The sequence below is a fragment of the Cupressus sempervirens genome, chromosome 5, assembly GCF_028749045.1.
Source record: "Cupressus sempervirens isolate cs-2001-9-10 chromosome 5, ASM2874904v1, whole genome shotgun sequence".
NCBI classification, from domain to species: Eukaryota; Viridiplantae; Streptophyta; class Pinopsida; order Cupressales; family Cupressaceae; genus Cupressus; species Cupressus sempervirens.
Genome location: NC_143122.1, coordinates 174352800 through 174367842, shown reverse-complemented (window position 1 = coordinate 174367842; position 15043 = coordinate 174352800).

The following is a 15043-nucleotide window of genomic DNA, read 5'->3' as shown; positions in this document are numbered from 1 at the left end:
TGAGATGCAACTGAACTTTTATGATATAGATCTTTGTTCCGCTTCACTAGATCCTCTCTGATCGAATACAACTTTGTTGCTCCTCATGGATATTTGATCCTTCTTCAAAATTTTCTTACACTTTCATCTTTACACAATCAACTCACTTGCATGCTTCCTCATTAAAATTTAGAATTCACAACTTGATGTTTTATTTATACCTTACATATTATCAAGTTAGCTCATTTACATGTTATAATTACCAATAATCATTACATTAGTTAGCTACAACAATTACATAAAATGATTAAGCTTTATTTTCCAAAATAATGAAATCCTTCATTGGCCGACTCTACTTGGAAAACACTACTCCATAAATGATTTTCAATGTTAACCAACTAAAGCTCGGTGAACACTGCAAACTCTACAAAATTCCTTTAGAGATTGAGTGAACTTGGTATACACTGACTTTCCTTTATTGAGCTTGTGAGCTCGATAGAAACTAACTTCTTCCATAGAAACCTTCGACACCCGAATGAGCTCGGTAGAAACTGTATCCATAGAGTATTTTTCAAGAACACTTGGTAGACTCTATAATTCACTTTTCTAACCAACTAAGCTTGGTAGACTTTGTAGTTTTCTTTGCTGACCAACTGAGCTTGGTAGACTCTGTCTAATAATTGATATGACATTTGTGTAACATTAAAGACAACACATAATTGAAAAATTGTATCCAACAATGTTTTCTATATTGGCCTAGTTATGGGAAACATTTGATACTGTTGTATTTGAATAGTAGGAATCTAGATACTAGTGGCAGATTATGAAGCAGGGGTAGATTGAGACATAGTCTAGTTAGAAACTACTGGTCCAGAAGTAGGTGTAGAAGTTGTAGCTTACATGGACAGATTTGGTCATTAGACTAAGGTAGAATTGGATTTTATGAGCTAATTTTTTCTTCTAGTTTCTACTACCTGAGCTTTATTCTTAATCTACTCAAGTTATTTTGCAAGATCTTTATCATCCTTTCTAGCCTTTTCCAATTCTAGATCCAACTTAGACATGAGAGAGTTGAGGGCTTGTTTAGTACAAATTGTGGTTCATTTATTTAGATTCCTATAACCTTACCTTTTCCATTATCTATCTACTTGATAATATGTTCTATAGGGTCTACTCGGGTAGGTTTATAGGGTTAGAATTGGGATAAGATAGGTTCTTGACTTTGGCTTGTAAGTTTTTCTTGTTCTTAAACCTTAGCTCTCAAACTATCTATATCTCCAAAAACATCAACATGAAGCACTGAAGTCTTTTCTTCTAACTTCTTATTTTGCTCCTTTATGGTAGTCATCCTTCTAATAAAGTTATCTCTTTCAATAATGACATTCAAGGTGGCTTGGTCTCCTTTTTTCACTAAATGAGCATGTTTAGTTTTTTCTTCTACAACCCACTTCTTTAAAACTCCTATCTTTGAGTATACCTCTTTTGGATCTGCAAAAGTGGCTTTTGAATCAATAGGATTAACCAGATCTAGAAGATTTGCCTCCATATATGGAACTACTCTAGGATTAAAATGATCCTCCATTACATTCTTATATCCCATTATGATTCATTTCATTTATCAGATTTGGTCTACATTATGCATCTCCCATTGTAGACATTTCCTTATCTTGATAAGCCCTTTCATCTTAAAATGGAGTACTCAATATCCCTTCTAAGAACCTTGTGGTCTCTGATTCAAAACTTAAAGAAGAAGATTTTCTCCCTACCACTAGTTGGTATTGAGAGTTTACTGATGTATTACCCCTTGGTTTCCAAGTAGGATTTATATCTATTTTCTTTTTATTTTGGTTCTTCCTACCACCTTGGTGTAAATCAATATATAATGATATATTAGGATTGGCTCTTGTATAAGCTTGTGTACTTTTCCTCTTATTATCCATTTATGGGAATTATTTATCACTACTCATTAGCTTCAAAACCTTAATTGAGTCACCACCTTATCACTACATAAAATATAATGCAATAACTTGTTGACTTATGGGAAAATATTATGAGACAATATGAATGAATCTAACACATAAAAAGAAACCAATCACAATAAATCTTGGATTGTAACTCTTTCTTGATAGATAAGACACTTTGTAAGGATTGTATACATCAGTGTACACCTGTGGTACTCAGGGTTTTCTCTTTTCTTTTAAATTCTAAAGGTTTGTCACTAGAAAAGTCCAATATAACCATGGGAAATTGCTAAGGAATTTGACAAAAATGTATACTGACATGATGAAAGAAACTATAATAAATTTCACACATAAAAATGTTTTGTACAATTCCTCAATAGAGTCACCATTTTGTTGGTGTTTTTACACTATTAAGTAATAAAATACTTAGCACCAAGATGATGAAGATCACAACAACCTAAGGATTGGCTAGTTCCCATAAAATAGTTATATGTTCTTCAGAAATGAACCCAACTTCAAAAAAATCATGAAATATTTCCTACTCTTCACTCATTCCATGGAATTTTATAACAATACACATCCCTTATAAAAGAATGGTAACAATTCTTCTTAGATCTATAAATAATTATGGGCAATAGTAGCTAACTAAGACTCAGAGGTTAGATGCAGAAAAGTGCTAACTAGCTTTGACATTCTTGAAATATTTAAAGTAAAATTGATATTGATTTTAATCTTGATGCTTATTTATGGTTTCACCATATGTAGACTAAACTAGTTGATTAGTGTCTTATTAATTGAGATTCAAAGTCTATCCAATTTCTTGACCTAATTGACTACATCATAATCAATATTATCAGCAATTCTTACTGAAACTCATTCTTACACATATCCTCCCTACTACCATGGAGACCCTATCATATTCACTAAAGCATTTACCTAATTCATTGAATTAAAAGAAATAGTGAAATGATATACAACTGATCCTTATCGCATTTAATTGAACAAGCTTTGCTCATACTATTTTCAGATGACCAGGTAATAAAAATGGACACAAGATTTCAGAGAGAAAAGATATGAGGACAGTTCATCTTTTTTTTAATTCTCTTTGAAAATTGTATAAAAACTAAGATAGAGCTCAAAACAACTGAAGATAAGATATTAAGATCCTATAACATTAATGTATCCTTAGATACTTGCAGAGAAAAAATAACATAAAGTTTTCATCAAGGACTGGACTAAACAAAGCTTAGTAAAACTAAAATTATACAATGACTTGGACCTCTTCTCTAGCCCTAGAATCTAACTTATATAGTGCGAGATGCAACAAGTTTTAGGCATAGAGAAACTAATAGTCATCCTTAAGACAAAAAAAATCTACATTATTACTATCACAAAAAATAAAATTAATACAACACAATTTTTTCATTATGAATATTCTTTGGTGGGACCGCTTTCTGCTACATTTCTTTACTATTGAGGAATTCATCATTCACTTTGATGCTATTGTAGCTCCACAAAATATGTAGCCAATGAAAATGCGAGTGATGAATGTAGCTCATATGTTTGTAGAGTTACTTCAACTCAAGAATTTCTATCCATGTCATCATATACTACCAAAATTTTCATTACATCTTACTCTTCTTTTGTTATATTATTAGTTTGGATCTTGATTCTAATAGCTAAATCTGGTTGCCCATTCTTGTCCTCTTCTACTTGTAGTAATGTATCAATTATTTGAATTTCAATTTGTTCATCATCACTTTCATCAAGTTCTAACTATCTTGTATGGAAAAAGTCTACCATCTACTTGTTAAAAAGTAGGTCATATAGCCAGTTATAACTTAGAATATCCTGCTACCTTTTAATTACATATTCCAAAATTCTATCAATTTTAGCAAAATCTTTCCTTAGAGAATCATAAAATAATTACAGTTTTATAACTTCTTTAGTTGTAGCTTCCCACCATGCATTCCCTTTCTCATTTATGACCTTATTCATTTGAAGATAGAATAAGTCATTCAATTCCTAGGCCCAATCCTCTTTATTTTTCAATTTATCCTTTTTTCCATGGCATGTAGAAAGAGTTCAAAATTAACGCTCTTATATTTTTCAAGATAATTAATGATGCTCTATTGTACTCAACTCTTTTATCATCAAATTCTGAGAGATCATTGGCAATATCATAAGTCTTTTCTATATGCCCATAGGATAAACTGATGATAGAAAAAACATAAAAGAATAACACCTTTACTCATTTTACTCCATTTCCTAACAATTGGCTTCAAGGCTTCATCATTTTCCTTTATCTCATCCCATTTATTGATTGTCTTTCTTAGTTTCTCATGAAATGATGGCCAATCAATTTTATTAACTAAATACATGAGAGCTTTCCTTAGCTTATGTTCATATTGAATATTCAATTCCACATGTAAAGCTTTTCTTCCTCAAATTCTTCAGTAGTATAGAATTTTGGCCTTTGTGGAGTGTCAGGTAACTCTATCAAGGGAGTTGACTTGAATGGTTCAACTAGAGAGTGAGCATAGGTAATTCAAGGCTGACTTGATTCTCCCACTTTTCTTTTCCCTAGTTGCTTATCCATTTGGATACCTGAGTTTCCAACTGAGGTATTCTATTCCCTCTCTCATCATATGCCTTTAATATTTCTTCAAACTTGGCATTTAACTCTAGGAATTTACCTTTATCTATTCCATCAACTATCACCCCAAAGTCCATTATCTCCCTAGTCATTTTAGACACTTTCTCATTGACTACCTCATCTAATCTATAAACAATGATACTACTTGTGTGCTTAGCACTTGAGATTTCTTATATCCTTGTTTTATCTCTCTTTTCAATAGACCATATAACCAATGCTTGGTGATCATTACTATATTTTATTCTTCTATGTGCCTATAAGATTTCCTCCCCAATTTTAAACTAAGTATCCTTTTTCTTTCTAATAGAGTCATATACAATAGCATTGGCTATGTCCCAGCCAGGTAAAATTAAAACTCCTAAGTCCTTTAGATGTTTCCCTCCCTCCTTGAGGGATAATTGTATAAGTTCTTCCATAAAGGTAGCTTTACCTTCCTGCTCAATTTTAGAGTCCAACCCATCTTTTTGCTCTTGTTTTATTGATTTACACTTAGTCTCAAAATTGCCAATGTTTCCTCTGTACAAAAATTGGGAAAATACTCTAGTCCTTACAAAAATTTCATCATCAATAAAATTTTGAGAAGCCTGTACAATCAACAGGTCCATTTCTTTACCTCTATAATTAGTAAGAGTGAGATCAAAAGATGGCATGGGAGGCTCTTCAGGTACTCCTCCTTCAATATCAGCAGTTGTAATGACAAAGTCCCCTTCCCCTCCAGATTGAATCAACTATTCTCTTAGAGATGTTTCATCATCTATTTTGAGTGGAGTTTGGAATGGTGAATATTATTCTACATGATAGGATGAACCTTGCTCCATTTTATGCCTCTTAGGGGCATGTGTTACAAGAGGGCTTTTAGATCTTGGCCTCTTATATGGAGGAACATATTGTATGTTCTAAGCCACTACATACCCTATCTTTTCTTTGTAGTGTATATTGGTCAGGGGCCACAATCATCCTTCTTGTTAACCTTCTTTCCACCTCAATAGCCTTTTTTGGGTGTGCTTTTATTATTATCTCCTTTTTCTCATTTAGGTTTTGTATGATCCCAACAAAGTTATTCATTAACATATCTCTTTTTTCCCCCAAATGCCTTTTATTAGCTAAGGGATCATATTTTGGCTCAATAGAATTTATAAAATCAAGGACTTTATTATATACTATCCATTTTTATTTCCCAATCTCTTGTTCCTATAATGAAAACTTATTTTTGATTATTTCCTTAGGAAAATATATAGTTTGTATCTAAACTTTAGCTCTACTCCTTTCTCTAAGCAGGTCATAGAATCCCTCTGGATCAATAAAACGGACATGAAATTTTGCCATTTGATATTTATCTAAGAATTTCCCCAAGCTTCTCCATCCCTTCCTAACAAACACAAAATCATGAATAATAGTAACCATTGGAAAGAAAGTACCTTTGGATTTTCCTAGAAAATCCTTCTGATCATTTGATTCAATTTTTCATAATAATTCAGCGATTCTACCCTTCAAAGGAACCTAATATGGAAACACATGGGGTTTTTCCAAGAAGCCATAAACTCTAAAAATAGTAGAAACAACATAGGGAATGATATCTCCCCAATTGTGGCTTACCAACAGTCCTTTACCATGATATCTAGGTTTTATCAATTCTAATAATGACTGTTGTATTCTAGGGCTATCCCCTCTCAACAAAAATTTGAGCCTTGAAGAAAAATAATTGTCAAATCCTACAAAGATGGCATGAATGACCTCCCATTTCATGTTTACACTCCATAACTAAACTAGGAGTTTTTCTCCATCTGTTTCTAATTCTAGTTTTATTTCTTTGTAGAAAAAAGTAACTCCTTTATATACATAGATATACATTAACATTGAGTACTAGCAAAAGAGCCTATTAACTTTATACTATGCTATTCCAATCAGACCATTATTAATTTCTTCAACCAACAAGGTGGAAAATTAAAGAATTGAGTTCATTACATAATAAAGAGTTTGAGCAATGATAAGGACAATAGAGCCTGGGATGTTATCTTTTTCATCCATACAAAAGATTTTTCAAAGAGAGAAATATAAGGCCTATGCACTAGGATTAAATTTTTTTTTAACAAGGGCTTGAGGGTATTTTGTGTAACTAAAGGAAATGATCCAATTTCAAAAAAATGTTGCTGCAATGACCCTCCCCTTAGATATACCCTCTATGCATCATATCTGACTTGAAGGTTCTCCATGTCAATCTTCCCACGAAAAGAATTATTGGGGATTAGGTTGAACACTTCTTTGATCAGTTCAAGTGAAACCCTAAAAGGGTTATCCCCTACATGGTTCTTTACCACCCTAGTAATTAGATCATATTTCTTGGCCATATCTACTAGTAGGTCACCATCACAAAAAACTCCAAGGGCAATTATTTTACCTATGTCAATTTCCCAGACATACTTATTGGAGTATTCAATTTCCTCTCTATAAACCATTTCTCAAATATTTTTATGCCTCCCATAGATGCCTTTGCATCCCTCAACCCATTGGCTTTGTAATAGAAACCCTTGCTAACCAGTAACATAGGGCTTTTCAAAATCAATTCCCTTCCCTTAGTCAACTCATTTCATGATGGTGGCATTTTTTCTAGAAAATTGTCATGAACTGCGCATTTCAAATAATCTACCTTTCTAGAAAAATCCTTGTGTGGATGCATTTTTCACAATTTACCCTAATACAATCACAATAATTTTTTACTTGATAGAATTTTTAGACAACTTACCCAACATTTCTTGCTTTCTTTAGCTCTATGAATCACTTTACAGATTTTTGATGGCCTTGAAAATTCTTTCCCTAGCTTCGGAACTCTTTGTGTTGTAGGAATTTTGAGTATCCTTACTCAATAATGGAGAATTTAGGATCTTATTACAGAATTAATTCTTACACATGATAGAATTAATAAGGTTTAATGCTTGAACAGTCAAATTTCATATTGCTCCATGAATTTTAAATTTCCACCATCGATCACTAAGCACCAGACAACTTGATTTAATATTAGAAAAGCTACATTAACACTTTCAAAAACTTTCCATGAGTCAAGAAGGTACATTTCCACATTCTGTAAAGTTTGAGTACTTTCATGAAGTGGTGAAACACCGATCATGGATGTTCCAAAAAAAATGATCACAAAAAATCATTACAACTTTATAATTCTATATTTAAAATTATTTCCCAACTAGTACTCTCATCTTCCAGCTTGGCAAACACATGGATAGTCACACTAGTTGTCATGTTCCACATTATAATGCTTTTCCAACCTAAAGTGACTAGGTGACCTTCTGAAAAAGTGGTCCCACTTGTCCACACATCAAGCAAGCACTTGCTTGCTTCAAATAAAGTTTGATCACTTTCATATTATGGTGAAGCACCCTTCGTTGATCTTCCAAAGATCGATGGTGTTATATATTTTGTCTTCTTCACAGCCTAGTCAATAAGTTCTATTCAGCTAGAGGTGCATGACCTCATATTGGTACATGTGGCAAACAAGCACTTCTCCACTTCATCTAAATTTTGAGCTTGTTTATTTTGTAGGTAAGTGTTAACCATTGATCTTCTCAAGATCGACAGTGTGCATTGTAAATCTAGTTAGCAAAATTAACCAATAAATACATTGACTTTTTCCAATGTGTTTTGATAGTTGCCAACTATACATACTACATTATTACCTTTTAAAAGTACAGACCCATAACCTCATCACATGCTACATGTGAAGTAGTCACTTGCCTACATTTCATAAACTTTGAGAAAGTTCATCTTGTGAGCAAGTGTTGTTCATTCATCCTCCAAAGATCAATGATGTGTGTATCTTAGGCCTTTTGGAATACTTCAATTTCTTGCATGAAATCACTGAGGACATGTGTCAGGTGGGAGCTTTACCACTTTAAGTAAACTTCTTATATCTTCATCAAGTGGTAATACACCCTCTATTCATCTTTCCAAGATCAACGATGTATAGATATAACACCAAAAGTGACCTCGCCTCTAACTTTGACCAATGATATTGCTGGAAATTTCAACATGCTCTAACAATTTTGAAAAGTTCTAATGAATTCTCAAATTCTCTAGTCTTTGTGGCATATTAAAAGCTCAGCGTCACCAAATGCTACATGGCAGACAAGTGCATTACCACATCTGCTAAAGGTCAAGCAACTTTTTAATGTGAGCATGTGTTCACCATTGATCTATCTAAGATCAATGATCAATGGGAGTAACCCATAATGGTTAGAACATTTCTTAGAGTATAAAGAAAACAAAAAAGGTGAAAAAAAAACCACAGTTAAGGTAGGGTTTACTCTGATTTTTTTTTTTCATGAAAAGTAAATAAAAATATATTGCTGGAAAATGAAAAAATAGGAGAAAGGCCTCCCGTATGATTTAATTAAAATATTACTCTCCACTATTTTGAGAGCTAGGAAAAAAAAAAGGGTTTATGAATTTGGAAAGATTTCATCTAGGATTTTAACAAATTTAAAAAATTCTATACAAAAATCTAGGGTTTTTCACTATAGGGTGTAACAAAAATATAAAGTGTTAAGAACTACGCCAATACATCCCATGTCTTCTGTTGTGGAGCAGAATTTTAAAGTCTTCAGGTAGAAATTTCTCATTCACCTTAGTGACCATGGCCTTCTAATTAGTTATAGGAAGCTTACCCTTGCTAATTCTTTCATCTTGTACATACTTTCATCATGTTCGAGATGAGCTTCTAAGCCTTTACTTAGAAACTTTAACCTTTTGTGCCTATAATACCCCCTCACACTCAAAATGATTCTCCATGCCATCTAACCAGTCCATGATTGCATCTATGTCCATCTCTCCACTAAAAAGTGGCACACCTTCCAAATTATTTCCTCCTAGGTCTTTGATAGACTTCAAAAAGGGCTCTTCATTCAAGAAAAGGTCAATTTTAGGGACTGCTTCCTCTTTTGCTACCTCTTTACCCTTCTAACACTCCTCTTCTTCTTTTCTCTTGGCTACTTTAGCAAATACATCTAATTGGACCTTTACCTCTGCTATGAACTCTTCAATAACTCTATTCTTCTCCATTTATTCATCAACTTTCTTGGCTAGTTCTACATTTTTCACCATGTTGGTTTCACCATTTGACTCTCTAGTAGCTATAGACATCCACCAACTTTTCCCAAATCTTTAACTTTCTCTGATACCATTATGATGTGACAACCATTCTTGACCACAAACACTAAGCTCTCTAGGGTCTTTTTAGGTCCCCCACCTAATAAAATAGGGTTTCCTTCACACCCTATGCCACTAAGGATTGTATCAAACAGATCTGACTTCTTTAACTAGTGTATATCAACAAGATAGTACAAGATTTCTCAAACTTCCACAAATGCATAAATAACCCCAATGCTCCTTGGACCTTTCTATATGGTCAAATGAATAGCTAGGCATGCCTTAGGTAACTCATCAACATATTAAACCAAAAATAAATGCAAAACCATATTCAAGTTGCAATCCAAAAGTTAAATTTTACTTAGGTGCTTGGAAAAAGGCCACAACAATTAGCCCTTGATATGCACTAAAACTGAGATATTTTAAAAAATCCCTTAACAACAGCAAAATAAATCACTTTTCTAGAAACCCTTTTCAGAGTACTTGAAGATTGTGTAACTCTTAAGCCCTTGGGTTTTCTATACAACCCAAGCATAATTTTAGGCTTAATTTGAGGGTTTCATGGTTTTGGTTTCGTTCATGTTTTAAACCTACTAAAATTCCTTATCATGAATTGAACCTTTCAATCCACTCCAGATACTCTTTTTTAGATTTTTGATCCCTAAGCAAATATGGTTTGCATGCCTAGGGCATCACACTAAAAATTCTTTTTATGGTTCCCATGGTATCTCCTTTGGTGTAAAAAATTTACAAGGATTGTATTTCCAATTCCAAAAGGGTCATACATTTCATACAGTGGGAATTGGCCGTAAGACCCCATTTTATGCTAGTTGTCTAGTTCATAACAACAAACTGCAAACTTACTAAATAATTTATTTCAACACACAAAACTCTCTAAAATAACAAAAAAAATAAAAAAATAAATCAAGAAAAATCTCCACTAACACTTCCAACATAGAAAACCCTAATTCTAATATGTACAAAGCATAAAAAAAAATACTCAATGCAATAAACTACTGAATTAATCAAAATGTTCATTGCATTTTGTACACTATCATTTATCACTCTTCAACCTTTTGAAAATGATGAATTTGGCCTTATATAGGATTGGAATGTACATTTAAAACTACTTTAATTTGTTTAAGGGCTCCCACAAAGAATTTTTTCTTTTTGCATAAAAGTTGCAAAAGTTGTTAATGACAACTTTGCAAGAAATGAGCAATTTTTTCAATTTTGCAAATTGTCTACCAAAACATGATCTACTTGCTACAAAACTTTCCAAAAGGCCTAATATGGATCAAAAACACCTAATAAGAACCCTAAATCACTTTCTTTACCTATTTGGCCCTCAAAACCAAAAAGTACCCTATTAAGCAAATTGAGCACTTTTTGAGAAATTAGGAACAAAATTGCATTGTGGGAGTCTTCAAACATATTTAACCTTAGATTAGGACCAGGTTGAACCTATTATTACTCTAGTGATGTGGCTAGCATTGGTAGAATCAAAAATCACCAAATAAGTCCTAGGTCTACCCTTAGCCTAGTTAGTTGCTCCTGCACCACCACAAACGTGCTACTAACCTTCACAATATTATAAAAGTGTATGTGAAAAAATATTCTATGCCACAACCAACTCTTATACACTTTAGCTACCATATATATCATTTTTATAGGATTCAACCAAAATACATTACCTCTAGATCTAGTGCTAGTTCTAATAAACTTACCATCTTTGTCTTTGATAATGTAGGTCTTCTCAATGAATTGAAACTGATAACCCTTTTCAATCAACTATCCAACACTCAATAAGTTAGGCTTCAATCCATCACCAAACTAAACATCACCAGTGTTAGTTTTAGCATCAAGAGTAATGGATCTAATTCATGTTATATGGTAGGCTCCATTGTTACCAACTCTAACAATAACTCCATCATGATTCTTGAACTTGAAAAACTTATTCATATCACTAGTCATGTGATGTGACCAACCAATTTCTATTATCCAATCAAATTTATTTTCTACTTGGGAATTAAGAGCCATTTCTTCTCTAATTTCTCTACCAAGATCATCTTCCTCGATAGCAAAAAATACCAATTCATCATCACTTTCACTTTGAACTTTCTCATCAAATTCATCATCCTCATTTGCATATAAACAATTCCTATCTCTACCTCTTCTAGGCTTAAACTTTCCTTTATACTTTTTCTCTCTTTTAGGATATTTAGATGCATAATGACCAAATTTGTCACAAGTCAAACATTTAAGGATTTCCTTACCATATGTATCATCTTAAAAATGGAATCACTTCTATTATGGTAGGTTTAGCACCCTCTTATAGTGCATTTATCATGATATATTTGCATTTAGTATGCATTGTGCACTTGATTCCTTCATTTTAGGTGAAATTAGGGTTAAAATCTCAAATATTCTTCTTAAAATCCTTCCTCAATAGCTCTATTTTTTGAGTAGGACTTAGGAATAGGTCCTCCTAGCCTTTATCATATTCATGATAGGACGAGGTGTCTATTTTAGGTATTTAATCCTATTGTGACATCATTTCTAAGTTTTTGAGCATCCTCTCAATTCCCCTTTTTCTACTCTGCCTGATGATGATTCCTAGGTAAGCCCTAACCTAGGGTAAGGTCGAGGTCAACCTTGACCTAGGTTAGGATCAATGTAGTCCTTAACCTCTTTAGGAGTTAGATTCCCCTTTTTCATTCTTGGTCCTAGAGGGCTTTGAAATAAGTGTCAGGCTTTCAAATTCAAAAATGGAAGGGGGTTAATTTGATATTCATTTAATTATTTTCCCTCCTTAGTTGGTTATGTTTATTGGACCATGATTTAAGGTGAAATTTGAATTATGGGTCCTCACATTACTCTAGGAGCCTCACCTTGAAGCCTCTATATAACTACTCTCATTTGTATCTTTCTACAACTAGCAACTAGGAGATAACTAGACTTGAACTAGAGAAGAGAGAACACAAAAATGATAACTAGAATAAAGAGATTTTTCTATGAAGATGCAAGATTGCAATAGAATGACATAGAAGATCAAGCTATTATTGATATCAAGAATTTTTATACATTTGTGGACATCAATTTGGGAGCAAGAGAGATACAATCTTCCTTGATCCATCATTATCAATATCATAGAATTCAAAAAAAATATCATGAGGTAGCAGTTACAGATTGTGATTTTGATAGGAGTACTTTAGACTAGGTGTTTGGTATGCTTTCTTATTTTATTCAAATCTATGCATCACTTTCTCATACATATACATATAAATTCATGCTATGGTTTGAATCTAGTAGATTAGATCTTGGCATTACACATTTGATACACACACATTCTATTATATCTAGCTATTTGTGGAGGTAGAAATAACCAAAATGGTGGTTTTACTAAGGCCACCCCATAACCATATTTTCAGATATATATAGCTATTGTTTTGAAGGCCAAAGTACAGATTTGGATACCCTTTTTGAAAAACTTCTGAGATCTGTAAATGAAATTTCCATGAAAGTAGAAAAGGTCAAGATCAAATTTTCAGAGAACAATTATACCCTGCTAGTAGGTTAAAGGTCAACATTCCTTAAAATAGTCAAAAGATTTATGGGTTTTCTCCATTTTAACATTTCTTGTCTAGAATGGATTGTAGATTTTCTAGAAACTATGCAAATGCATCATAAAATAGGTAATTTCATATTGGTTCCATTTTGAGGTATGTATCATATCCTTTTAATTATCAAACATTTCTATTAATGATTTTATATCAAACCATTACAAAAAAAATAAATGAATAGTGGTGAATATACTATGCATTGTTATAGATCCATTTTTACACTATTTATTTTGGTGAACCCACAATAGACAACTATTTATTTTTGGTGTTAGATTAGCATTTTGTGTTATATCTTTCATGTCAATTAGATCTCCTTTTATTTATATGTTTCGAAAATACAAAAAAAATCTAAAATTTCTTTAAGAATACAAAAAATATTTATATTTTCATGCTTTTCGTATTTCAATATGTATTATTCTTGTTTGGAATACTTTGATGAAGTTTTTATTGTAAAGGATATATCCCTTAATGAGGTACATGGAAGTGATATTGCAAATGACCAAGATAAAATCTTGATTGATCCTATTCCTATTTCACTCTCCTCTGTAGCTTCTCCAATTGACCTTTACCATAGGGTGATTGCATGGTTACTTCATGTTCCACTTTAAGAATACAAAAAATATTTACATTTTCATGCTTTTCATATTTTAATATGTATTATTCTTGTTTGGAATAGTTTGATGAAGTTTTTATTGTAAAGGATATATCCCTTAATGAGGTACATGGAAATGAGATTACAAATGGCCCAGGTAAAATCTTGATTGATCCTATTCCTATTTCACTCTCCTCTGTAGCTTCTCCAATTGACCTTTACCATAGGGTGTGTGCATGGTTACTTCATGTTCCACTATATGCAACATTGAAAAACCTAACATGATGTATCCTACACCTTTGATGATGTTTAAAGTATTTCCTTGAATAATAATTAAGGGTACACCTGGAGATCCTTTGGACTTCTTTGTTAACACTTATTCCATTTTGCAAGCTTATCGCAAAAAAAAAAATTTCTAAGCCTATTTTTCTGGTATCTTTACCACCTTCTCAACCTATTCCTCCTCAAGATCCTAATTTTTCTTCTACCTTTAAGATGTATAACTTAGTTGATCAATTACATGCTACTGCTCCTAAGATATATTAATGGGAGTTGCTTCAAACTTCTCTAACATATTATGAGGCATTACAAAAAGCTTTATCTAATCTTCCTACTTCACCTCCTAATAAATATAACACTCATTCTATTTCATATTGCATGCATGCTATGCCTTTTGTACCTCCTATCATATTTTCTGTTAATGATTTACATTCTCTTGAGGTGCAGAATCAATATGATGCTCTTTTGGTTGCTATTTCTATTATTTAGAGTATCCTTTGAAGAACATTAATTGATAATGGATATAGATGTAATGTTTGTAGCATGGAAATGCTTAAAGCCATTAAGGTTGATCTTGTACTATTATTCAATCTGATAATGTTCTTATCTATGGATTTGATAATATTGTGAAGAAAAAATTGGGTATTATTATTTTACCTATTAAATGTGGTCCATTTATTTTGAATACATCTATTCATGTTATGCCTAGGCCCCTCAATTATAATTTTTTTTTAGGAAGACCTTGGTTACATACTATGCATGTGGTTCATTCTACTCTTCATCATAAGGTCCAATTTAT